The 27907-nt window shown below is 40.2% G+C and overlaps 1 long non-coding RNA gene across 2 annotated transcripts in view; it reads right to left on the bottom strand.

Moving 5' to 3' along the window:
• LOC123385481 overlaps positions 1 to 27907 on the bottom strand; it is a 242849-nt gene that overhangs the window by 13263 nt on the left and 201679 nt on the right. The gene's annotated exons all lie outside the window — the stretch shown is intronic.

The raw sequence follows: 27907 nt of genomic DNA, 5'->3' as shown, positions 1-27907 counted from the left end.
GAACCGTGAGATCGTGACCTGAGCTGAAGTCCTAAGCTTAACCAACTGAGCCACCCAGGCACCCCAGAAGCCTTGTCATTCTAATTTATGTTTTTATAATGGAAGTATAGGCGCGTAATCCCTAAGCAGCACTGGTGTCTGTTTTAAACAAATTACAATATTATACTGTAGATCTCTTTGGTATAACGTTTTATTTCTTCCTTTTTTACACTTTATGTTTGAATTGCATATTAAGACATGTATTTCTAATCCATGAATTCCACCTGCGAAAAAGGTTTCCATCTGGTAAATATACCAGAGTTTCTTTATCACATCCCCTATTTTGGCTATAATCAGTCACGCCGAGTGAACTTTCCTAAAAATGCCTCCTTTTGCACTGATGGGAGAGCACCCCCAGGGTGAATGCCTCAAAACTAAATTGCTGGTGAATCAGGTGTGAATGTCTTAAACCTAACTACATACTGACAGATTGGTTTACATGTCCACCAACTGTAGAACTTAACTCCCATTTTATCTTCCTCCTGACAAATCCATGAGGTACTAGTTTTTACTTTTACTTTGCTTAAACATTTTTAAATATGGGGCGCCTGGGTGGCACAGTCAGTTGAGCGTCTGACTCTTGGTTTTGGCTCAGGTCATGCAGAATGCACTTGAGATGCTCTCTCTCCCTTTCTCTCTGCCTCCCCCCTACTCATGCTTGGCTCATGCTTGCGCGCTCTCTCTCTCTCTCTCTCTCTCTCTCTCTGTCAAAATAAATAAATAAAACTTTAAAAAAACTAAAATTTTTTTTAAAGTTTATTTTTATTTACTTTGAGAGACAGATTGAGAGCAAGCAGAAGAGGGTCAGAGAGACAGAGAGAGAGAGACAGAGAGAGAGAGAGAGAGAGAGAGAGAGAGAGAGAGAGAGAGAGACAGAATGCCAGGCAGGCTCCACACTGCCAGCACAGATCCCAGTGTGGGCCTTGAACTCACAAACCATGAGATTATGACCTGAGCCAAAGTTATGAGTCAGAAACTCAACCCACTGAGCCACCCAGGTGCTCCTAAAATTTTTTATTTTATTTTTATTTATTTTTATTTATTTGTCTTAAATTTTTTTAACATTTATTTATTTTTGAGACAGAGAGAGGCAGAGCATGAACAGGGGAGGGGCAGAGAGAGAGAGGGAGACACAGAATCTGAAACAGGCTCCAGGCTCAGAGCTGTCAGCACAGAGCCCAATGCGGGGCTCGAACTCACGGACCGCGAGATCATGATCTGAGCCGAAGTCGGACGCTTAACCGACTGAGCCACCCAGGCGCCCCTAAAATTTTTTATTTTAAATAAAAATTGATAGTCTTTTTTTCCCATTAGGTATGTGTACCCCTAGGTCCCAGAGATTTGTTTCCAAATACACTTCTTTGCCAAATGGAACCAGCACTCTTAGGAGAGCCCAGGCTGGTTCAGGGAAAGCATGAGAGGAGCCTGAATCTCATTATTCTGGAGAGTACAAAAAAAAAAAAAAAAAAAAAGAGAGAGAGAGAGAGATAGAGAGAGAGGAACAAAATAACATAGGAACCAATTTGATGGGGCTTCCACTTACCAAATCTAGAACAACTTAAGCACCAAAAATGAACAATGGCCCTTAACTGTTACCATGTTGGAAAAATACACTGCTACCGATAACCAAGTAACAAATACATGATGAAGGCAGAAGGAACATGTCAAATGACAAAAATAATACAATTGAATAACGAGTTTAATGTCCTTCATTCACAGGGAACCAATCCATGGGTTGGGGGAGCACAACACCTCACAAGCATGGAGCACTCTTCCTGAGGGATCTGGTTTCACAGAGAGTTAGGATAGGCCACTGGGAAACACAGCCTGCTTGGCCAGGAGAACAGGGATCTCCTTAAGGCCAGCAGATCCTATCTGCCACAGTAAGGTAAGCCAGCTAAAGCTGAGATGAGGGATTCTGATTGGCTTATGTCCTCCTTTTTTTTTTTTTTAAGTTTTTTTTTTTTAATGTTTATTTATTTTTGAGAGAGAGAGAGAGAGAGAGAGAACAAGCGGGGGGAGGAGCAGAGAGAGAGGGAGACACAGAATCCGAAACAGGCTCCAGGCTCTGAGCTGTCAACACAGAGCCTGATGCGGGGCTCAGACTCATGAACTGTGAGATCATGACCTGAGCCAAATTTGGATGCTTAACCAACTGAGCCACCCAGGCGTCCCTGATTGGTTTGTGTTCTAATTCCTTGGCAGGTGTTTCCCATATATGCTGGCTGGCTTACATTCAGATTTGGGATGTGCTCCAGGCCACCCAGACCGCTTCCGTTTTGTGAGTCCTGATAAATGAATTAATTTTCCCAAATGACAGAAAACCACCAAATGTGCACAAAAACACAGGAAAAATTTATATGGACAATTGTCATGGCTGGATGCTGAAAACCAAAGGTTCAAGTTTGTTGACAAATAAAATATTTACATAGTTTTAAAGTATCTTGCAACAGATGACTAACTCATTATAAAGGGATGTCTTTAAAAGGAAGGAAATCTGGCCGAAACTCCCTTACCTAAGGGATCAAGTTAATAGAACCATGAATGGAACAAATGGACACCCAGTGCCTCCCAACAGGTTGCTTTGAGAAAGATGCTGTATCACGTATGAAATCTTTCTGACAACCAACGGTGTAAGCTGAATTGAATAATGGAAAAAAAAGAGAAAAACCCAAAGTGGGGAATATGCTACCAACCACTGGGCCTGTGATGTTTTTTAATGTTTATTTCTTTATTTTGAGAGAGAGAGAGCAGAGGAGGGGCAGAGAGAGAAAGTGAGAGAGGGAGAGAGAGGGAGAGACAGAGAATCCCAAGCAGGCTATGCCCTGTCAGCACGCAGCCAGATGTGGGACTCAAACCCATGAACCATGACATCACGACCTAAGCCAAAATCAAGAAATCAGACACTCAACCCACTGAACCACACAGGTGCGCCACCTGTTCTCTTTCAAAGGCCAAGGTCAGGTCATGAAAGGCAAAAAAAATAAATAAATAAATAAAGAAAAGAAAAGAAAAGAAAAAAGAAAAAAGCAGGGGGAGGGGGCAGAGAGGCTGGCATATATTAAAGGAGAGAAAAAGCACTGTGAGTACCATCAGTGAAATTTGAATGTGCACTGTATTACATAATGATAATATATCAGTGTTAAATTTCTTACATTTGCTCAGTGGCTAAGTGAGAGAAATATTTAAGGGCACAGGGTCACGATGACCTCTGCAACTTACTGTCAAACGCTTCAGTCCCTCTCCCCCAAGGAATAAGAATGTGAATATTATTTTCTTATGATGAATGTACATGGCTTGACCATTCTGGGCAATACCTGCTCCATAATAATTTTGGAATATTCCTATTGAAAGCCTATTTGGCACTGAATCAGAACAGGAATAATATAGGAAGTGTAGATTTTATTATCATCATCGTGCAGTTGGAGGCAGTGAGGTGTAGAAATTAGAAGACTTTGCTTACAGTCCTGAGGCATTGATACCTGCAGAGGAAACTAGGATTAGAATTACAGTCTTCTTACTAAGGCAATCTCTTCCTTTTCTTTTTTAAAACTATGTTGAAACACGCTTGATTAACTAGAGGCTGAAGCCTTTGTGGGTGGTTTCATTCTGTTTTCAAGGCCAAACATGAGTACATTGTCATCACGGAGGCCACAAGTGACCAAAAATGTCAGCAAGCGATACCCTTTGATAGATGATCTCCAAGGAGCTGAATTCCGCCAACACATAAAAGCAAAGAATGCTCAGAACCCTCTGGAATGCCTGGTTGCTATTTGGATCACCTTGCAAGGTTCCTGTCCTTTTTTATTTTATTTTCCCCCCTAGGAACTAGTAACATCCTTGCAACCACAGGGATTTGCAAGATTCCTACATCTGTTGTTTTCCGAGGTCTTAATTTGATTTTGTAGTCCTCTTGATAGGGATCATCAGGTGGTGACTGTGTTATATGCAGACTTCAGAGCTCCCCCTCTCTCCTGCCACTTGATGAAAGCTCTCTTGGGAGTACGAATGCAAATACTCTCACTTCAGCAGTTTAATCTGCAGGCCTGGTGTGTGGATTCTCCATCATAGGGCAAGATTCACTGAATCTGTCTTGTGCTCTGACTCTGGGGAAGCCATCACTTGTCATCCCGCCCAGTAGAGCATGCTGTAGCACCTGCTTTATACAGTGTCTTGCCACAGAGCATCCCTTCTGGTAGAACATCAAACAACCAAATAGTCTCCTGTATCCAAATGACAGGGCGGAGGGAGAAGGAGTCCATACCGAACTGTGCCAAAGTTCAGCTCTGTCTCTAGGGTAACACATTCGCTTTTCTTTCTTGGTTTTCTAATTAAATATTGTTTAATGTTTACTTATCTTTGAGAGAGAAAGACAGAGTGCCAGTGGGGGACGGGCAGAGACAAAGGGAGACACAGAATCCGAAGCAGGCTCCAGGCTCAGACCTGTCAGCACAGAGCCCGGCATGGGGCTCGAACTCATGAACTGTAATATCGTGACCTGAGCCGAAATTAGACACTTAACCGACTGACTGAGCTACTCAGGCGCCCCCACTTTTCTCTTTCACAAAAAATAATGGTAGACAAATATTTAAACCTCATAAACACAACTGTCTACTTTCAAGTTGTGAGTGGCTCTTCTCATCCATTAATGGAGTAGAAGTGAAAATACATCTTATGGTAAAAGTAAACCTGCACTTGAAACAGCATTTTGCAAAAGTTTTCAAAAGGCTTCAACCAGTTTCACTCAAGTTTCTACAACCCTTACAATTTACCTTTTGCTATTTTCCATTTTCAGAAACATATCCGCACTTCAAAAAAAGCAAACGTATATTAAATAACTACACTATCACATGCTACAACGTTTCAGGTTTCTATTAAACCCATGAAAAGGGCACTGCTATTCCTAATTTACAGACAAAGAACTTGACGTTGGGAAAGTTTAAAGATGCCCAAGGTTCTTACAAAGCTAGAGAATGCCTTTTAATTTGTAGCAGATATTGGTCATTATGTACATAAAATCAGTTTCCCCTTCCCACCATTTCTTTCCTGTGATAGATCCAAGGTTTACTCTGGGGGCATTTTCCCCCAATGTGACCCACCTTGTGGTAAGGGCAGGGAATATTCTGTCAGCTTAGAAGCTGAATCTTCTAAACTTATCACAGGTACTCTACCATGCTCTATGCCTACATTTACGTATTTATATATTTATTCTGAGAGAGAGAGAGGTGGGGAGAGGGAGAGGGGGACAGAGGATCTAAAGCAGGCTCTGTGCTGACAGCAGAGATCCCTCGAACTCATGGACCATGAGAACCTGAGCTGAAGTTTGACGCTTAATCAACTGAGCCACCTAGGGGCCCTAGGGCACAGTTCTGACCAAAGTTATATTAAGGAAGATATGCTAGTGAGGGATTCTGGAAAGTTGTTTTATTGTTTTTTGCTCTTTAACCAAAGAAAAAAAAGTTTCTAATATTTATTTATTTTTGAGAGAGAGAGAGAGAGAGAGAGAGAGAGAGAGAGAGAGAATGACTAGGGGAGGAACAGAGAGAGGAAGACACAGAATTCAAAGCAGGCTTCAGGCTCTGAGCTGTCAGCACAGAACCCGCCATGGGACTTGAACGCACAAACTGTGAGATGAGGACATTAGCCAAAATCAAAAGACAGAAGCTTAACAAACTCAGCTCCCCAGGCACCCCCCTGTGTGGATATTCATTTTTGTTTTTTAATGTTTATTTATTTTTGAGAGAGAAAGAGACAGAGTATAAGCAGAGGAGGCACAAAGAGAGAGACACACACAAAGAATCCAAAGCAGGATCCAGGGTCTGAGCTGTCAGCATAGAACCCAATGTGGGACTTGAACTCCTGAACCGTGAAATCATGACATGCGCCAAAATCAGAAGCATAACTGACTGAGCCACCCAGGTGTCTGTTTTTTTCCCCCCTCTTAAAAAGAGACTCAAAAAAAGAGAGTTGCCCTCTTTTTCTGCTGTGTACCATCTTTGCATGTGACAACTTCTGTGTCAGCCATTTTGTGTCCTTGAGGAGAGCCAGCATGAGACTAAGACCAATTCTCTGATGATGGCAGAGCAGTTAGAAAATTTCTAGATCCCTGAGGGCATCTCTGTGCTCCTAAACTGACCAACCTCAGAGCTGCTTCAGCTCAGGCCTTCTTACTTTGAGGAGAAATTCATTTAACTTTGCGGAAGCCATTTGAGCCACATCCCAAGTCATCCTGCCTGATACACAATCCATGATGTCTGACTCAAAAGCCAGAAACAATTTTTCACAGAAACACCACGACTAGCCTCCACAGGTACACATTTTTCACTGAATAATTATAGCTGTCGATGAGAATTACCATCAGTCTTTACAAACAGAATTCACCAGTCCAACTATCCACTGAAGCCAGGCAGTTAACCCAAATGGTGAAGGTAGCTTTTAGGAAGCCCGGAGAATGGAGATGTACCTTAAGAAACTGCAAGCTTGCTTCCAACAAATTGCTGCCCACATTTCCAATTTTTATGGTTTTAATTTCTTTTTAATGTCTTTATTTATTTTTGAGACAGAGAGAGACAGAGCATGAGCAGGGGAGGGGCAGAGAGAGAGGGAGACACAGAATCCGAAGCAAGCTCCAGGCTCTGAGCTGTCAGCACAGAACCTGATGTGGGGCTTGAACTCACGGACTGTAAGATCATGACCTGAGCTGAAGTGGGACGCTCAACCAACTGAGCCACCCAGGTGACCCTATTTTTAAAATTTTTTAATATTTATTTTTGAGAGAGAGAGAGAAAGCATGAGCAGAGGAGGGGCAGAGAGAGAGAGAGAGGGAGACACAGAATCCAAAGCAGGTTTCAGGCTTGGAGTTGTCAGCACAGAGCCCAACATAGGGCTCAAACCCATGAACCAGCAAATCATGATCTGAGCTGAAGCTGAGTGCTCAAATGAATGAGCCACCCAGGCACCCCCAGATTCTCCAATTATTTAAGAGAAGCCTCAAAATCCAGAAATCTGGGGGGGACAATCTCATGATTTATAAATTGTGACCACCGATTCATTTTAAAAATATGCAAGCATGGGGCCCCTGGGTGGCTCAGTCGGTTAAGCATCTGACTTCAGCTCAGGTCAGGACCTCACAGTTCATGAGTTCGAGCCCCACATCGGGCTCTGTGCTGACAGCTCTGAGCCTGGAACCTGCTTCAGATTCTGTGTCTCCTTCTCTCTCTCTCTGCCCCTCCCCCACTCATGCTCGCTCGCTCGCTCTCTCTCTCTCTCTCTCTCTCTCTCAAATAAATTTCCAAAAAAATAAAAATAAAAATATGTAAGCAGAACAAAGCAGGCACATAAGTTGTATTGGGTCCCTTAGTTGTAATTTTCTAACTTCCTTGGAAGAGGACAGTATTATTCATTTCTAGTCATTGTATCCTATATAAAATAAACTGTGTGATTTTTACACTAGCTTTCAGAAAACACAAACCCAACAATGCCAGGGAGATGGTTCTTTATCTCTAATCTAACTCAAGCAGAAACAGCACAAATCAGACCAGGGGCAAGCTGCCATGATTTATATCTTTGAGAGAATTTTGTTTGGCCAAATAATTGCCTCTGCAGAAATTTTAAGTTTTAGCTCTCAAGAAAAAATAATTTTTTTTAATGGAAAGTTTTCTTTTATGACTCCAAAGTGCTACAAAGAATTTTTTTTATTTTTTTTTAACGTTTATTTTTTATGTTTGAGACAGAGAGAGACAAAGCATGAATGGGGAGGGTCAGAGAGAGGGAGACACAGAATCTGAAACAGGCTCCAGGCTCTGAGCTGTCAGCACAGAGCCTGACACGGGGCTCGAACTCACGGACCACGAGATCATGACCTGAGCCGAAGTCGGCCGCCCAACCGACTGAGCCACCCAGGCGCCCTACAAAGAATTTTTTAAAGTTTACGATTGTAGGAAGCTCCTGGTAAGATTTTGAAACTCACCTAATGTTTGATTGAAATATCACAGGCTTACCTGAGTCATTAAGGTGTAGCCAGGGCTAAAGGACAAGTGAACTCGAGAAATGGCTTCAGAATGATATGATCCCAATGTGACAGATCTGCGTCCCAAAGAATGTCTGTGGGGAAAATGTTTTTTTTTTCTTTTTCTTTACTTTTTACCTCTATGTATCCTAATTGTTATTGTAATACGTGACCCTTCTAAACATCTAAAAAGTAGCAACAAAATTATAAAATATCACAACATTCATTAATAAAGTTGTCACCAATCAGAAGCAGCCACTATCAGGGACACCTGGGTGGCTCAGTCAGTTAAGTGTCCGACTTGGGCTCAGGTCACGATCTTGCCATTTGTGGATTTGAGCCCCACATTGGGCTCTGTGCTGACAGCCCAGAGCCTGGAGCCTGCTTCAGATTCTGTCTCCCTCTCTCTCTTCCCCTCCCAACTCGTACTCTGTCTCTCTCCCAAAAATAAAATAAAACATTTAAAAAAATTAAAAAAAAAAGCAGCCACTAATATTTTGGCATAGGTTCTCCCAATGTTCTTATTTTTCCAGATTTTTATCTTACCTACTGAGATCATATTACATAATCATTTCTGTATCCTGTGCTCCTATTTTAACATCATTCAGTCTCGATTTTAAGTGTGAATTTTGAAGCCAGCCTACTTTGTGATTATTTGTAAGCAGCAATACTCTTTCTTTCTCTCTCTCTCATAGAAGCCTTATGACTTTTTTAAGTTCATTTATTTATTTTGAGAGAAAGAGCATGTGCCTGTGAGAGGGGGAGGAGCAAAGAGAGAGAGAGAGAGAAAGAGAGAGAGAGAGAGAGAGAGAGAGAGAGAGAGCCACGGGGGCGGGGAATCCCAAGCAGGCTCTGTGTTGTCAGAGCAGAGCTGGACGCAAGGCTCAATCTCAAGAACCATGAGATCATGACCTGAGCCAAAATCAAGAGTTGGATGCCCAATGAAGTTGGATGGCCACCCAGGTGCCCCTAGAAATTTTAAAGTTTATGTTTGAAATCTAAGTGCTGTGCTGGCACTTAGTTTGCCCTAATTTTGCCTGGAATGCATGTGATTTGTGGAAAGGGATCCCTTTGTCATCTCAGGGACACATTTTGCAAATACTCTGCTGCTGTCCCAAGTGTTGTGGGCTCTTCCAGAAAATTTCACTTGTGGGTTACATCTCCCTAGTTTTTTCCCCTTAGAGTTCCCTCCTACCCTGAGAGCTTTTTAAAAAATAATTTCAGAATTTTTATTTGCCATTTGAAACATTTTCAATTTTTTTGTTGAAAATACTAATAATTCCAACTCTTGGTTCTCTGTCTTACCTTTTTATAGTCCCAGTTTTATCTGTTTTTTTTTTTTTTACACTTAATGTAGCATGATGAAGAAACACCACTTCCAAGAGTGTTTTTTCAAAGGCAAGAGGCAGAGACATCCTGAGGCTCTTTTTTTTAATTCGTTTAGTGTTTGTTTATGTTTGAAGTGAGGGGGAGGGGCAGAAAGAGAGGGGGAAGCGAGGATCCGAAGTGAGCTCTGTGTTGTCAGCACAGAGCACAATATGGGGTTCAAACTCAACGAACTGTGAGCCGAAGCCAGACACTCAACCAAATGAGCCACCCAGGTGCCCCAAGGTCCTGAGACCTCTTGTGTGGTCCCCGCTACCAGCAAGAACAACCTTTGGGTACATTTCGCTGGCATGCACTGCTTACCCACTTCATACTTATTCTCACAGCAAGTGAGAGTATTGGGTACAATCCAACTCTTTCCACTTGTGGCCATCTCTTGCCACGTTGCAGGCAAGTGACCATATGTGAATTAAAGTTGGAAGTTAAGAGCTCAAATTTATAGTTTATCATGGTAAGTTGATGACACTTATTCACCTTTATGTTCATATGAATGACTAAAATCAAATGAACAAAGGAAAACATCACCGACACAAAAAATTATATCCACATAGCACTAAGAGAATGATAAATGAGACAACAGTGAGTAGAGAATCCAACTAGTTGTGGGAAGATGGAAGAAAGACAGCAGAGGAGTCATAAGGGTAATGGAGAGGGCTAAATGCTTCTAGAAAGGAATAATGAGGAGGAAAAGTCTGCCCGTTAGAGACCCAAGAAAGCTCCAGGAACACTGAAGGCCAACATGAGGCTTGGGATGGAAAAAATAGGGAGAAATGGTAGAAGGCTGTCTCCCAATAGCTGCAGGAGAGCAGAGGATGCCTGCCTGCCGACCATGGACATCCTTCCTCACATAGGAGGGTATGTGGCAGGGCAGGGCTGATGGTGGGGACAATCTGGATGAGTCTGCGGTAAACTATGAGGTCTCCACACTTCCTCCCCATTCATCCTCAGAAAGCAGACAATCCCATCTGTGTAATACTTTTCTTTGAACCTCTGACCAACGTCACCTTAACGTTTCCCTCACTCTGACTGAACTTTAGACAGCTTTCTTCCTGACAGGAGGCACATGACCTCCCTTTTTCTTAGAGCATTTACTTTGGACAACTTGCAGTAATAAATTCTTTCTTTGCTCTGTGAGATGTAAATCTTCAGCGACCCAGGAATATCTTTCTCCAGGACACAGACGCTTTCCCTTTGAAATGCAATCATCAAGAAAGACAGTGCCTCAACCTCTAAGGTCTGTGGGAGGATAGGGGCCCAACTTCCGTGGGTGCCAATTAGCTGACACAGGGGACCTAGCCACACAGACCAGCCTCCTCCCAGCAAATTCCAGTACTTTTCCAGTAGGACACTCCAGTGTACCCCCATCTCCCATAGCAGAGGAGTTGAGTTCAATCTCTCTCCTTCGTTGTAATAATATTGAATCAAGTCTTCCTTGCCTGTTCATTCCGTCTGGCATTGTGTTCCTTTTCACAGCTCAAAGATCTGAGAGAGAGGACCCTCAGATACTGAAATACATGCGGCCAGAAGTGTTTCCTTTTCATATTGCACAGAGGCCCATTAGTGGCAAAGCCTACTCACCAACACAGAGCTTCTCATGAATCTTTCTTAAATAAAAACTAGCGGCCAAGACTCACGAGGCATTTGTGAAAAGCTTCCACTGGAAGATAGAGGAGTAGCCCAACAGAGCATTTCACTAAGTGTGGAGAGAGAAAGGGAGAGAGAGGGAGAGAGAGAGATGAATACATGTGACAGAGTCAAAAACAGAGTATATTTTACAAAAGAGTATGTAAGTCAGAGGCATAATGGAATGAGAGTATTATAATTTGTACGGTTTTGGAAGAGGTTAGGATATGCATAAACTCCAAAATTCATTAGTAAGTGTGGTAAAATATCAAGGGTTTGAATTAAAGGAATACAAAGAGAATGGAGAGGTGAGAAAATAGAAAAGATGTGAGAAAATAAAAGAAAGAAGAATTCAAGAGACAGGAACACTTACCTATCCACCCCAATATGAAAAACAGGAAATGAATAAATAAAAGCAAAAGAAAGAGGAAAAAATGGAAGAAATATGATTTTTTTAAAAAGCCTAAAAGTGCCATTATGTACACTATCCATAAACTTGTCAATTAAAAGAGATTTTAAGAAGATACTCTTTTAAAAAAATTAGCTTTGTGCTATTTACAAGAGACAGACTTAAAATATAAGAATATAGTAATATAGGGGAGCCTGGGTGTCTCAGTCAGTTAAGGGTCTCACTTCAGCTCAGGTCATGATCTCATGGTTTGTGGGTTCAGGCCCCTCATCAGGCTCTGTGCTGACAGCTCAGAGCCTGGAACCTGCTTCGGATTCTGTGTCTCCCTCGCTCTCGGCTCCTCCCCCACTCATGCACGTGTTCTCTCTCTCTCTCTCTCTCTCTCTCTCTCAAAAATAAACATTAAGAAAAATTCAAGAACACAGTAAGATCAAAATAAAAGAACAGGAGAAGAAAAGCTCAATAAATATTAAGAGAAGAAAGGTAACATTTTTCTATGGCTTCTTTATACGCCATTAACTCAAACTTAGTAGTAGTGTTGCTTAGATGTTCTATATCCTATCCACTTTGATCCATTATTTTATCAATTATTCCAAGAAGTATCTTAAAAAATAAAATAAAATAATAAATTAAATAAAAAATAAAATAAAAAATCAATTGATTAAAAATAAGTAAAAAAATAAATAACTTAAAAACATTAAAAAAAAAGAAGTACGTTAAATCTCCCCTTATGGTGGTTATTTTGTTGATTTTTCCTTAGAACGTCACCAACCACAGCATCATTAACATTAATCCTGTACTTAGAAGTGCCAGGCCTGAGAAGTTCCTTTCAGAGCTTTTTAACTTAGTGAAGGAGTTCAAAACATTTCACGGGGCTTTAATGTAAGGGGACCAATCAAATTTCATTTGGGCTTAGAAGGAGTGCATAGGTCAAAGGAGAGCTAATTTTGCAAGTGGGAAAATGGAGGAATTATTCTTTGGATGAGCAAAGTTTAAATAACCACCTACTTGGGGCGCCTGGGTGGCTCAGTCGGTTAAGCATCAGACTTCAGCTCAGGTCATGATCTCACTATTTGTGGGTTTGAGCTCAAAAGACAAGTAGGTATCCAGTGAGTATATTGGATCTGAATTGAAGTCTAAGTAATGTGCTTCCCTGTATTCATGTAATTACTGCTAATATGGAAATGTTACCTAAGTGAAGGTAAGCTGCAGACACATTTGAAAAAAAAGAAAAAAAAGACTAAAAACCACGGAGGTCATCAAATATTTTAGGAAGTGTACTTGCCTTAGTTTCTGGAACACAACTTTGCTTTCCATATATGAACGCCTGCCCACTCCAGCGTATGCCCACCCACCCTACAGTGGTGCCCTCCTCATCTGCCAGATCTTAGAGCCCACACCACTCTTGCACTCTTACACACTCCTCACATATACTGGCTTCTACCATAAACCCAGATCGAGTTGTTTAAAGTTTCTTTCTGTTCATTATTTGTGAGCATATGCTCACAAACACTGAAGTAGAATTTTTGGGTTAAAGACTACATGTGGACTATTTATTTCTAGCATCACACCATGAGGGTTTAGCCTTCTGGGGTCCCAGCATATTATGTTAAGCTTCCTTCAGAAGGCTTCCCTGTTGCAGGCAGTGATTTGCTTTTTATTCCTCTTGCCTCCAAGGCTTTCAGAGCACAAGTCCAAATTGCCTGGGACCAGAAAATGCCACCCAGATGAAAAACAGCTTTAATCCTTGCTTACGCCCGTGGTTCTCTCTCTCCTTTTAGTTTTATCCTAGTGATTCCCTATTATCTTTTCACATTACCCTTGCTTTAAAGAAAAAGTTAAGAAGTGTTTCATGTGGCAGTTAAAATTAGTTTTGCTGAAGGAAGGGTGATACGAATGACTTAGCCATTACCAGAAAGCAGAAATCCCTTGATATTGTCTCTGATATTGACAAGCTTAAAAATTTACGAAACCGCGGGCGCCTGGGTGGCTCAGTCAGTTAAGCATCCGACTTTGGCTCAGGTCATGATTTCACGGTTCCCGAGTTTGAGACCCACATTGAGCCCTGCATGGACAGTGGGGAGGCTGCTTGAGATCTATCTCCCTCACCCTCTGCCCCGTTCCCCCTCAAAATAAGTAAATAAACTTTAGAAAAAAATAGAAAAAAAAATGACAAAACTCATCATATCATGTTGTATATTTAGGCAAACTAAACATGATGATCTTAGACTCTGAAAGATGAATTCAGGTTTTTGTAGCCAATCTTCCTACTGGGGGAAGCTGCCTGCACTCGGAACTCTTAGTGACATCCATTTGTTGGATGGATATTCTACTGAGGATCTTGTTGACTTAGATACATTCTTATTTGTAACGTCATTGCTTGGGTGATCGCATTATTATTTTTTTTCCTTTTTATATACTCAGAGGAAGCCCTAGGACTTTAGGAAATGCTGCTGACATCTTACTTCTAGGAAAGTGTGGTTAGATATGAGGGAACTCAACTGGGATGCTTACAGCTAAGGAGAGTAAAACCCCATCTCAGGAAGAAGCATTCTTCACCACACAGCAGGGACACAGCATCAACCGGAATGTACAACACCCTCTTCCATGTATTCATTACTCCAGGCTTCACAATGGAGAAAGACCAATGAAGTCCTTGATGGGAAGTGAAATGTAGAATCAAAAGATTAGGGGCACCTGGGTGGATCAGTCTGTTGAGCAGCCGACTTTTGGTCCAGTTGTGATCTTGTGGTTCAAGGGCTTGCCCCTCTCCCGTGTAGGGCTCACTGCTGTCAGCACAGAGCCTGCTTTGGATCCTCCGTCCCTCTCTCACTCTCTCTACCCCTTGCCCGCTATGCACTCTCTCTCTCAAAAAAATAAAAAAATAAAAAATAAAGATTAAAGTGGCACAATTTGAAAGACTGTCTAAATTTGGTATCACAGTTGTAAGAAATAGGAAGAAGGAAAATGTGGAAGTCTGGCTAAAAGTATGGTTCCCTGGCACCAGTTTGGTGTGGTTCTAGAAACTACCAGCAAGCCATTCAGTAATGACAGGAAGAACAAAGAGAGGAAGGAGGAAAGGCCAAGTTTATCTTGGTAGGAGGAAAGGATGGCAAGGGGAAGTAATTGTTCAGAGCCTATCACAGGCCACATACCATACTGGGTGCTGGGGTCTAGGAGTAAGTGAAACACATTTCCTACCCTCATACATTTCCAGTCTCACACAGAATATACTATCAAAGTAAACTATTAAGTAAATCATTAAGGATAAAGTTGCTGCAAAGGAAACATGTATGTGTAGGCATGAATTTAGAGGGTTAACTACATAATTCTACAAAAAGCCATGCCCTTGTAATTCTTCTTATCTTTGGCTTGCATGGATTTTAATATCCTGAAGATGCCAATTTTTTAACTTGCCCTGAATATGTCAAGACACGTTAAAAAGCTGTATATATGTTCACTTTAAGGAGGCAGCGTGGCATTTGGGCTTTTGGCTTATGTCATTAAAACAACTTGATCTTGGGGCACCTGGGTGGGTCAGTCGGTTATGCACCTGACTTCAGCTTAGGTCATGATCTCGCAGTTGGTGAGTTCGAACCTCATGTCAGACTCTGTGCTGACAGCTCGAAGCCTGAAGCCTGCTTCAGATTCTGTATCTCCCTCTCTCTCTCTGCCCCTCCCCTCCCTCTTAAAAGTAAATAAACATTAAAAAAAATTTTAAAGGGGCGCTTGAGTGGCTCAGTCAGTTAAGTGTCCGACTTCGGCTCAGGTCATGATCTCACAGTTTCTGAGTTCGAGCCCTGCATCGGGCTCTGGGCTGACAGCTCAGAGCCTGGAGCCCGCTTCAGATTCTGTGTCTCCCTCTGTCTGCCCCTCTGCTGCTTGCACTCTGTCTCCTGCATTGTCTCAAAAATAAACAAATACTAAAAAAAAAAAAATTAATTAAAAAAAAAAGACTTGATCTCCTTTCTTGCACAACAACAAATACACACAGCCAACTTTTACTATGTCAGCCTGGAAAATTCACAATCTAGATTTCTAATTTAGGAAAGTGGTGCTTGTTTTTACTAGTGTGTCCAATCAAATTACAGACCCTACCCTAGATACAACTCATCTGGACTCGGTAGGATGTGTCTGTTACAATCCATTTGTGCTATTTGCAGTAGATATTTCATGCTATGATGTACTGTGGAAAGAAATAAAAATGGATGACAGAAAACATATATATTTTTTCTTGGCAAATTAACTGAATTTCAAAACAGGTTCATGACACTATCCTATGATATAGTCTCTTTTGTTAACTGATGCGACTGAACCCAAAGGCGTCTACTGTGATGAACTTCCTTTCTAAGCACCAGAGATTTTGATATCAACAGCTTTGTGGTTGTACCCTAAAATGCCCACGGAAAAAAATGATGTATGATCTCATTGCTATGAGAATGCGTAATATTTTTTTCTTTTTTCTTTTCTTAACACTTATTTTTTGAGAGACAGAGTGAGAGTGGGAGAGGGGCAGAGAGAGATGGAGACACAGAATCTGAAGCAGGCCCCAGGCTCTGAGCTGTCAGCACGGAGCCCCATGCAGGACTTAAACCCAGGAACCATGAGATCATGACCTGAGTCAAGGTCAGACGCTTAACCGACTGAGCCACCCAGGAGCCCATAAGCTTTCTAAACTCAGGAGGTCAATGGGCTTCGGTGGGTGGTCTTGCTTTCATGGAATATAAAGATCAGGCCCTTGGAAAAGTACAGACTCTGTCTCCCAGATCTGCTTCCTACAAATCTTTATTTTCAGTAAGACATTAAGTGATCTTCATGAAAATCAAAGGAGACGATTTTCCTATATATCTGTTTCGTATGGGTAACTTCCATTTTCTTGCTGATGACTTTTGTATGTAAGAATATGTATACACACTATGCTTTAAGGGCCTAGATGACATATACAAGCACACACACTTATTGAAAACAGTCTTTGGTATGGCCCGCCATTCAGAAAACATAGGTAGGTTCATGCTTGTAAATTTGCTTGAGTGTTAGTTCTTGTGTTTTGTTTTGTTTTGTTTTGTTTTGTTTTTCCAGGGACAAAAAGAAAATAAAATCTGCTCTAGTTTCTCCTAAAAGCCCACAGAAGTCCTAGCAAGATTTAAGATTCTCAAAAACATCAATAATGATTTCGTATAGGGATAGGAAAAATAAACTTTAAAAGTGCTTTCTAACCAAGAGTAACTCAGATCTGTGTGTTGGAATCCAAACTAATTCTTCTTTATTTTTTACTACCACTCATAACATGAAAATGGCATGTCCTTCTGACTTCCTGTGAAGGGATGCTTTTCGGTGGGAGCACTGGAAGCAATTTTACTTAATGCATGTCAGGCAAAGGTATTAAACTTAAGGCAGAGAGCTCAAATTGGCTACCATTCAAGAATAGTAAATGGAGGTTTGGCAGAAACCAATACCTGTGCACCACTCTGTCTCGGGCGCATTCACGGAGCACATTTAGTGATTGAGCGGCTAGCCAAGGGCCTAAGAGGCACCTCACACCCTTCTTCATTATACTCCTTGTCAAATAGCCAAAGAGGGTATATTACATCACCTTTCATTAGGGATATTACATTCATGCGACACATATCAAGGGGAGGTATTTAAAAATTATAATATAACCTTAACATATTTGTACTGAGCAAAAGATAGACTGTAAGTACTGTCATATGTTGCTAAAATACAACAGGTTCACTCGGATAAAAATCTTGGGAGTGTATTTGAGAATGTTCATTAGAAATGTAAGTCTATTAAGTGCTTTCTGTTACACTACTTTAAGGAGAGAGGACAAAAAAAAATACCTCACTCAGAAAGAACTGTGTATTAGTCTATTTTGAAATTCAGACATCTCAGTTAACAGGCCTTCTTAAAGCATCAAGTGCTATTATTTACATATTGAATACCCTGGGAAGAATTATTTCAAATAAAAAGCAGCTCTTTAGAAGCTGCATTGTGAATTTTATGGGTTGTATGATAACACGGGTATATACCTAGCTAGCACACAATGAGTGGATAGAAATGGATGACCCATCCCCCTATTATGTACCCAGTAGAAACATACACAGACTTGTGACAGTAAAAACCATACACCTCTTCTCACTGGGTGACACTATCTTCCAGATAGGTCTTTGGAGTATGGTCCTTTCCTCAAGGACCCCCTCACATGCCTACAAATGTTATGATCTTCTCTATAACCCTGGAGAAGAACAACTGTTGTAATTCAGGGAGTCAGCAATGGATCAAAGATCAACCCACAAATGGAGGGCCAGAAACTAGGCTTGCGTACAATCGCTCCAACCTCAGATCACTTAAATTTCCTCACTGTGTTTTGGTAAGTCCTCTCTTTAATAATCAAAGTCTGTGCGGAAGCCCTTCATTTACAGCATTTCGGTCATTTCCCTCTGTAGCCCTTGCCATATACGAGACAGACAACCCAACACACACACACACACACACACACACACACTCCACTAATTCTTAGAGGCACTCTTATGCTCAGCTGATATGACCCAGAATTTTATTCTTTTTCATGTCCTTACAAATCTTTAATTAGTCCAAAATTATCTAGTGCAATGTCACCATGAAAATGTCCAGAACATTCTAAAACATAAGGGGCAGGGCGGTGCAAAGGCTTACATTCTATTACACCTTACCACTCGGATCTCAGTGCACATGCACAGGAATCACTGTCTTGATCATTAAATTTGCCTCTGAGGATTAAACAGAAAATCTATTCAAAAGGTTTGGGGAGCTATAAATTGTTGAATGGATGTGACTGGACCGTGTTTAGCTCCTGATCCGTGCAACTGTCGCTGCCCCCAAAAAGAGTTGTTTTCTTTAGCTTGTAACTTGAGGTTAGCAGAGATGCTCGCAGTATTTTTAAAATAAATCCACTTCTCAGGTCTTTGCCCCAGATTAAGTAGCTCCAGCTGCTGCCCTCATACCTGCCACTGATTTATCCAGATCCCTGCTCTTATATTTAAATATAAGAATTCTCTTATTTTAATAGCAAACGCCAACTGCTACAAAAAGCTTTTTTTAAGGTTCCAGCTGGACGGCACAAGCTGATTCAGTGTGTGCACGCTGAGATGCTCCACTGTTCCTGACCCCGGGGCAGGGCTGTTTTCTCCCTGCGACCTGCCGTAGTATGTCCTCTGTGCTTTCTTCAGGGAACATGACATGTTCTATCTTAAGTTACTTATTAAAGTACATGTCTCATCTCTTACCATGGTGGATAAACTCCTGAAAGCCAGACTCTGTGCTTGGTTAATGTTTATATTGACTGCAACATCTTGTATAGTACTTCACAATGCATGCTTAATAGCAAGCTCCTGAATGTATCAATGCATGAATGAAAAAATGAATGTGATTCCTTCACTTCATTTTTCCTTGGTATTTCTGCCTCCGAACATCGCTCTGTTTGTTTTCATTCTTTTTCTGACATATTACAGTAACACTGTTAAAATGTAGATTAGCCTTATAGGGTGCAAAATATCTCTTTATGATAGTGATTTCTATGATTAAAATAAGTTTCCTTTCTCCCTGTCTGACAGTCCTTTTTCAGTCTTTTCTTTCTTAGCCTGTTCTTTAATGTCAACATTTCTTAGGGCTCAATCGTTGGGGTTCCTTTCTTTTCTTTCTCCCCATAATTCTGAGAGATTTGAACCATTCCTGTCTTCAATTACAGGTGACCCCTGAACAGCACAGGTGACCCTAAAACTCAAACAGCACTAACTGTGCCCTGTACAGCTGAAAATTCTTGTCTTTGACTCCCTCAACTTTCAACTACTACTAGCTAACTGTTGACCAGAAGGCTTACCCATAATATGAACAGTTGATTAACACGTATTTTGTATGTCATATATACTATGAACTGTAGTTTTGCAATAAGTAAGCTACAGAAAGAAAATGTTGTTAATAAAATTATACAATGGTAGGGGCGCCTGGGTAGCTCAGTCGGTTAGGCATCCAACTTCAGCTCAGGTCATGATCTCACGCTTCGCGAGATTAAGCCCTGCATTGGGCTCTGTGATGACAGCTCAGAGCCTGGAACCTACTTCGTATTCTGTGTCTCCCTCTCTCTTTGCCCTCTCCCACTTACACACTCTTAATAAGTAAACATTAAAAAATTAAAAAAAATTATATGATTGTATAAGGAAAATACATTTACAGCACGGTACTGTGTTCATAAAACAACAGGTATATAAGTGAACTCATGCAGTTCAAGCCCACGTTGTTTTAAGAGTAAACTGTACATTTAACGAAGAATTGATTTCAAGTCTTTAACTCGAATCCAGATTCTTCTCCTAAACCTTTTATCTCTTTATCCAACTACCTAGGCCCAGAGTCACTTACATGACCCAAGGAAGACCCTACTCAATATAGACAAATGTGAACTCATCAACTTTGTTAACCATCTTCCCCATCCCCCTCAACTGCTCTTCCATTTTAGTCTACTTTGCCAGAGGATGGCCCAACGGGCCACCAGTCCGGTGCCCAAGACAGCGCTCTGGATGCTGTTGACAACTCCGCCTTCTCCCTTTCATGCGCTTGACACTAATACATCCATCTGTCTCTGGATTTGACTTCCCTCACTCTATTCTCAATGGTACTTGCCTACTGTAGGTCGTCATCATCTCCTTCCAACAATACATTAATGACTGCTAACCAAAATACTGCCTTCTTAGCATAGAGACCCTGCCCTCTATCCATTCACGTAAGAGCCAAGCGAATTGTCCTAAAACTCAAATTCGATTGTGAAGCTCCTCTGCCTAAAAACCTACCACAAGGTCCCTACTGTGCTTAAAATTCAGTCCAAAGCCTTTTAGGTGGCTTACAAGGTCCTACACAATCTCTCATCTATTGATGTCTAATCCGCCTTGCTCACCAGCTCCCCCCACTCCCCCCCCCCCCCCCCCCCGCTCTCAGCCCCCAGCTGTGCTCACAACTTCTCTTAGCTCCTGGAAAACATCCTGCTCTCCCTTTACTGCATTTGAGCCCCTGCCTACACCACCTTCACCCCCATCCACCCCACAGTAGTGCTGGACTATCTCCCCTTCATCTGTCAGATCTGTGACCCCACATGACTCTTGTACTCTTTTCTACTCCGAATGTACACCAGATTCTCCTGTAAATGTAGCTCAAGTTATTTAAATCTACTTCCTGGTCATTACTGCCCACGTTCATATTTTCTGCTCTAAATATTATCTCTGACTTTTATATTTACATTATATTTTTTTCTTAAAACACTAATTGGGATGGCATGATAGTAACACATCATTCTATCTGCAGATCCATTCATATAGTTATTTACTCACTATTTCATATTTACACATAAAATTATATATACAACAATAAATATATAAATTTAAACATACATTTAAAAATTGTTTCATATGTATGAACCCATTTCATATATATATGTATATATGTGTGTGTGTGTGTGTGTGTGTGTGTGTATATCAATTAAAAAAAAACAGATTCTTTATGAACAGGCGGACACAGACTGTTTAATGATGAGCTGTAGTTAGCACCAAATACATGGGTTTATCATTTCAGAAATTCATCATTTTAACAATTTGGAAAGGACATTTTTTTTAAATTATGAGAGATACATACCAAGTGTAGAAACGGCTTTGCATTGCTGCCAGAGAGTTTTCTTAGACGTTGAGAATAAACTTTAATTGTAGGATAATTATAACTTTTCAAATTAACCTATTCTAGAATGTAGAATTTCTATCCAGGGACTTTAAAATACCTTCAGTCTTGAGTACTGAAGAAACCAGTGTTTGCTTTCCCGAGACAAATTAATGATCCCATATTCTGCACTTCAGCATTTTACAGCAGGATCTGCTGTAGGTACATAGGTTCAGAATAACTCAGACAAAAGTACCTGGTGAAACAAATTGCTCAAAATGAAAACTTGTACATGTTGCCATTTTCCTCTTTCATTAGTTTAGAGAAAAGTTTCTCTAATGTCTTCAATAATTCTGATTTGTGTGTGTGTGTGTGTGCAGAAGAAAAAGGAGAAAGGTACGGTAGCCTAGGCATTTCTAACTGACAGCTGTAGCCCTGTTTAACTAAATCCATCAAAGGAAACCGGTTAAAGATATAGTGCTGAATGTTTTCATTTCCTTTTTTGTAAGAGTTTAGTAGGTTCAATTGGCAGGATCTTGAAGCCCAAGTGGGTTTGTAATGTTATTTTCCATCTACTAAGGTGTATTAGAACGGTTTATGGAAACAAGGAATGGAATCGCAATGTGGGTTTTTTGTTTTGTTTTGTTTTGTCTTGTTTTGTTTTTGACATGTTAGAAAACTTTACTGGGAGACAGAGTAGGAAATGTCTACCAAACCAAAAGTGAGTAGAACTCATCTCTCAGGCTTGTACATTTTGTGGGCTATGTACCCTAACCCATGTGGAGTAGAAACTATTTAGGAAGATTTAGGGATAGTAAGACACTTTCACCTTGTCTCAGTAAGTCATGACTATGTAACAATATGGATAGAATATGTAAGTTCTGAGTAAAAATCATGCCATTAGATTATTGAATTGAATGCATATGGCATGCCAACATCACAAAAGAAATGGAATGGCAGGCGCTTTTTATGTTAGACAGGAGAGGTATCTGATTTCTGTAACAGCAGAAGGATTTTTTTTTAAGTCCCTTTCAAGAATACAAATCAATCACAATACCATGAAGAAAGTTTTCAGGTTCCTTTGTTATGTACACACGAAACACTCAAAGTCAAAATTCTATTTTAAACTCATGAGGAGAAAATCAGGACAAAAGAAATACTGTTTTGAATCTCCGCAAAAAAAAAAAAAAAAAAAAAAAAAAAGGATTCAGGAGAATCAAGATCACAAAAATAACTTTAGGCGGCATTGGTGAGATAAGAAAATCAGCATTATGCCCTGCATCATAGCAGTAGTGCCCTTGAAAATACAACAGCGTGGATTAGCTCTAACTACTACATGGTGAATAACATAGAAATCCTGAAAACGATTTATATTCTTTTATAGGAATGCTGGTTGTAACGGAGTGTTATCAGCATGTGAGGCTTGAATTTCATTTCATGGAAAGGAATCGGAATTTGCTTTCCAGAAAGAAATCATCTATGTTTTAAAATAGGACAATTGATAAAAATGAAGTAGGAAAAAATACATTTCTAGAACTTGACCCAAACAAGATCGTTACCCCCAGCCTAATCTGATAGCCCTCACAAAATTTCAGCATGTTAAGATGGGGGATAAAAGCTATGACAAACATTCCATTTTCTTCATATTTTATCCTCACCTTTATTAAAAAAAAAACAAAAACACTTTCAAAGTCCGCTTGCATGTTACATTTCCTATTTTTCAGTTCTGTCAATAAGTTGATACTACCCCAGATGGCCTGTATATTTTTCTTAAACACGGTTAAGAGCTTGAAATTATTGGGGCGTCTGGGTGAGTCAGTCGATTAAGCATCTGACTTCAGCTCAGGCCATGATTTCACGGTTCATGGGTTCAAGCCCCGCATCGGGCTCTGTGCTGACAGCTCAGGGCTTCGGATTCGGTGTCTCCCTCTCTCTCTGCCCCTCCCCTGCTCATGTGCGCTCTCTCTCTCTCTCTCTCTCTCTCTCTCTCTCAAAAACTTAAAAAAATTAAAACAATAGCTTGAAATTATTATATGTTCCATGTTCCATATGAAGTTCTAAGTATTCCAAAGGCAATTTTGGTCCAGAGGTCCTAAGCTTAAACACAATGCTATAAATGATATTGACTGTTTGAGATCTCTGGTTCCTTCCATGTTTCAGATACATATTCTGACTGCCCATATTGTGAAACTAGTGGTCAGGAGTGAATCTTGAGTTCAAAGAGAAATGTTTTTTTGTCTGTTTCTTATTAAGTATACAGGAGTTCCTTTGACCCAATAAATTGTTTTGCACTTTATGTAAAATGTCTCCGGGAAGGAAAAGAATTGAAATTGTTGGTAATGCAAATTACCCGAAAGTAAAGAGGTCAGAGAAGTGGTGATTTCCAGCTAGAAACTTTGCTTTTGTATTTTGAAGATAATTAACTGTCTGGAGAACTTTCATAAATATTTCAGCAGTTATATTTCATTGAATTTATGGAAGGTGAAATGAACTGTAAGTGGCATTTGCAAATTTCGTGAAACTTGAAGGTCTCATCATTATCAAATTTATTCTCCCTCAAGCCATCTTCCATTTACTCCCAGCCAAGCTATGTCACTCTCTTCGTTTTACATTTGTCCCCTTTGTTTGGCTCTTGAGTAGCCTTCGATTTTTCAAATTCTATCCATCTTAATGTCCCAGACATAATGTCCTTTGCTCCAGGAAAGATGACTTCAGTGGTTAAGGATTCTCTCCATTTTTTTAATCAAGAATATCATTCTCTGAATTATTAAAAAGAACAACAATTTACCAGGAATGAGTGTTGGTGTGTGCACTGTCATCCTGTATTGATTATCACCTTTTATCTCGTTCCTAGACTGTAGGTCTTTCAAGAACAGTCTCCATATGCATTCTTCTCTACCACCCAGGTTGGAAAGCTGCCAATTATCTCTACCTCTTTTTCACTAAAAGATTTAAAAAGCAAGTAAAACTTGGGTTATCCACCTCAATGAATTCGACTTCCATGAGTCAGGATAAATTTCACCAGAGGTGAAGCAACCTACACTTTACATTCAACATGATTTTGGTATTCAACAGGAGCTTTACCTTGACCTTTCCTTGTAATTGCCTGAAGACATACTCAATGATTACATGGTTCGCTCTGAGGCATTCTACGCTGGCATTCCATAAATCATGGATCTTCAGACTAATAAAAACTAAAAAACTAAAAAGTCTGCCAGTGTTAAAAAAAAAAAAAAAGCACAATGACTGGGTGATTCTGTCCAAAATCAGAGTGAATGGGTGGGTTTATCTGTTAATTTTATGCATTAACTTGGCTGGGCCACGGTGCCAAGATATTTCGTCCGACATTATTCTGTTTTTTTCTTTTTTTTCTGGAGTGTGCTTTGTGATGAGAGTAACTTTTAAATAAGTGTTTATATGAAATAAGTGTTTCTATGAGTTTGATATTTTTAGATTCCACCTGTATGTGAGATCCTGAAATACCTTTCTCTTTCTGTCTGACTGTTATTATTTAGCATAATGCCCTCAAAAGTTCATCCATAATTGCTCAAATTGGAGGAACCGAGGGGACCAACAGGAAGGAGTTTATTAGGTGGCCTTATCTATCTGGAGGGGTAATGAATACCAAGGCAGTGAAGAGAGTTTACCTTTACTCCCTCATCCCACATTTACTCCCTAGATTACCTGGTCCTAAGAGCCACAAAAATATGTAGTGTGGACTGTTTTAGGAGTCAAGGTTCTTAGCAACTGATACTTTAGTATCAGTTGTTTTAGGGTTTCCTCTGTCCTTCCAGCAGCCTAAGTGCATTATTACCCTCTGACATCTACCATTTCACTATCCAGAGAGCCTTTCCTCTTTTCTCGACTTGAATCCTTTCTTTAAGTCTCCTGGGACTAAGCTCAAATATTACCTCCACAGAGAACCCTTCCCTGAACACTTTAACTAGGACTCGTGACTTATTCAGTGATTCTCCACCCCTTTATTCTATTTTTTTCATAGTAATTATCATCATCTGAAACCCTATGACTTTATTATTCATTGTATTTTGTCTATCACCCCATCAATATTTAAACTCTATTAGATCCGTTGTAAAAGATTAAATTATGGTTCTTTTCTGTCTTGTTCATCTCTGTTCTGAGAATAGTGCCTGGCATGAATATGCTCCTGGTATTTTGTTGAATGAATACATGAAGTACTAGGGAGGCCCAGGGGAAGAAGTGTTTAGTGCTGGCCAGCTGTCTAGGAGTGACAGAAAAGCCTTCTCATGGGTGCTGAGTGTCGAACTGGATCTTAAAGAATGAGGAGCATTTTAGGTAAACAGAGATGGAAAGATGTCAGGCAGAAAGTAATGCTTGCATGGAAGCCAGAGTGATAAAAGGCACAGACTGAGATGCGCAGTGAGTAGCTCAGGGTTGTAGGAGCAGAGGGTACACATCCCAAAGTCATGGCAGCCTAAAGGCAGGTGGGGTCCAGACTGTCAAAGTTCTGGAGGTCAATTTTAGAATTTGTTTGACACAAGGACAAAAGATAAAAGACTGTGAAGGAGCGGCTTGGTAAGATCAGATCTGTTTTAATTTTTTTTTAATGTTTATTTATTTTTGAGAGAGAGAGAGCATGAGCAGATGAGGTGCAGAGAAAGAGAGAGAGAGGATCCCAAGAAGGCTCCACACCAACAGCAGTGAGTCTGATGTGGGGCTTGAACCCACAAACCATGGTGGTCATGACCGGAGCCAGAGTCAGACACTCTGAGCTACCCAGGACACCCACATCAGATATGTTTTAAAGCAATGATTCTCAAAGTGTGCGTGAGTGTGTGTGTGTGTGTGTGTGTGTGTGTGTGTGTGTGTATATATTTTCATAATAAAACTGACATTATTCCTTCCCTCCCCCCACTGGTTTGCCATTTGCACCGATGTTTGAAAAGCAATAGCGGCTAAAACTCCTGGTGTCTCAGCCCCTGTGAAGTTTAGGGCAGCCAAGTACACCAGTAGTTTATATTCCTCATTGCCATGTACTTACAATTATAAAGAAACAGCCAGTTTCACTTAGGAATGACCTTGATGAGGTAACACAAATTGCTGGTTTTATTCAATTATTATCCTGAGACCATGTCTTGAATATTCTGTGTAATAACACGGAAAGTATACACAAAGCATTTGTGGTGTGAACTAGAGCTCGCTCAGGGAAAAACATTTTTGTTGGAATGTCAAGTTGAACTAGGTCACAAAAAATAATTTTTACTTGAAAGAATAGTTAAGAAATAATGGATGGTTATTTAGACTTGGGTATTTGACTGATATATTTCAAAAAATGAATGAAGCGTGGCTGTCACTTCAGGGAAAACAACAGAAAGTGTGTTCGATTCAGTAGCATGTACTTAAAACAGCAATAGAGAGTATTTGTTACAAATGATATTGATGTGGAAAATAAAGGAAAATGAAAAGTTAAATTTCCTTACAACTTATAGCCCATTGACAAGTCCTTGACACAGGCAGAGTGACATTGCTCTAGGAGCACAGCTGCCTCGATGATGTCACTTTGCTAAGGGCAAAAGGCACTGTTAGACCAACCTCCAGGATGCCCTAAGTCTACTTTAACATACAGAAATTTCTCTGGAAACTTCCTTTATCTCTACTCCCCAAATATATGTTAGCAATCATCTTCCAAGCATATGGCCCATTGATTTACATCTGAAGGGTCTTATGAATGAAGTTTCACTAGACAATAAGAAATGACCTTTTCCTAACAATAGCTAGCCCCCCCCCCCAACGTCCTAGAAACCTTGCTTCCAAAATTCCTTGGAGACCTCCTGCTATCCCTGACCCCTTCCAAGTTGAAGGCATATAATCACCTGTCGCAACCCCAGTGCATCTCCTTCTGCCCATGGGTCCTGTACCATGTTTTAATAAGAACACCTTTTTGCACCAAAGATGTCTCAAGAATTCTTTCTTGGCCATTGGCTCCAAACTTCAACATTTCCACATCAGTATCATTTGTGTTTTCAAGGAAACTTGGAATTTTGAAAACTTGTATTTGCCTTTGATAGCTTAATGGTGAATACATACAGTCATACCTGATGAGACCAGTGGGCTAATGAGTGCTTTCTTATTGATATTTTATAATGAAATGGGTCAACATTTGGAAGACTGACATAATTCAATGAATTAATGCTTTGCTAATAACCACTGCATCATGCTAAAAATAATAGTGCCTGGGTAAAATCCATTGAAATGCAAGATAAACCAGTGGATTTTAATCTAAAAGATTATCAAAAGATAATTTATATAGTTTGATGTTCTTAACTGCATTCAATCTTTAAGATTCTACCTCTTGTTGAGTTTTGATGTAGTATCAAATGGTATTAACAATAATCTGAAAAGACTAATAAACTTCTCCTTTTTCCAACTACAAGTCTGTTGAGTCCATATTCTTTTTATGTACCTTAACCCAAACAGATGTTAACAGATTGAAAGCAGATCTTGATGAGAGAATTCAGTTGTCTAAATTCTGAATGCTGAATTAGTGGTCTTCTGTTAAGCCATACATTAAAGATTTGTAAAAGTGTAAAACAATGTGTTCTTGCCAATTTCCTATTGTTTTGGAAAACATGGTTTCTATTTATGTTTGCATATGATTCATTTGTTGTTGTCATTTTAAAATAAATTAGTAACTACACATTTTGTATATGTTTCAACTTTAATGTCTAATATAAGCAATCCCCACTTTACAATCTGCTATGCGGAATGAAATCCATGTCTACTGGAAC

Source organism: Felis catus, chromosome A1 (genome assembly GCF_018350175.1).
Source record: "Felis catus isolate Fca126 chromosome A1, F.catus_Fca126_mat1.0, whole genome shotgun sequence".
Taxonomy (NCBI): Eukaryota; Metazoa; Chordata; class Mammalia; order Carnivora; family Felidae; genus Felis; species Felis catus.
Note: the sequence above shows the minus strand (reverse complement) of the source record. Positions and strands in the feature narration are given on the sequence as shown.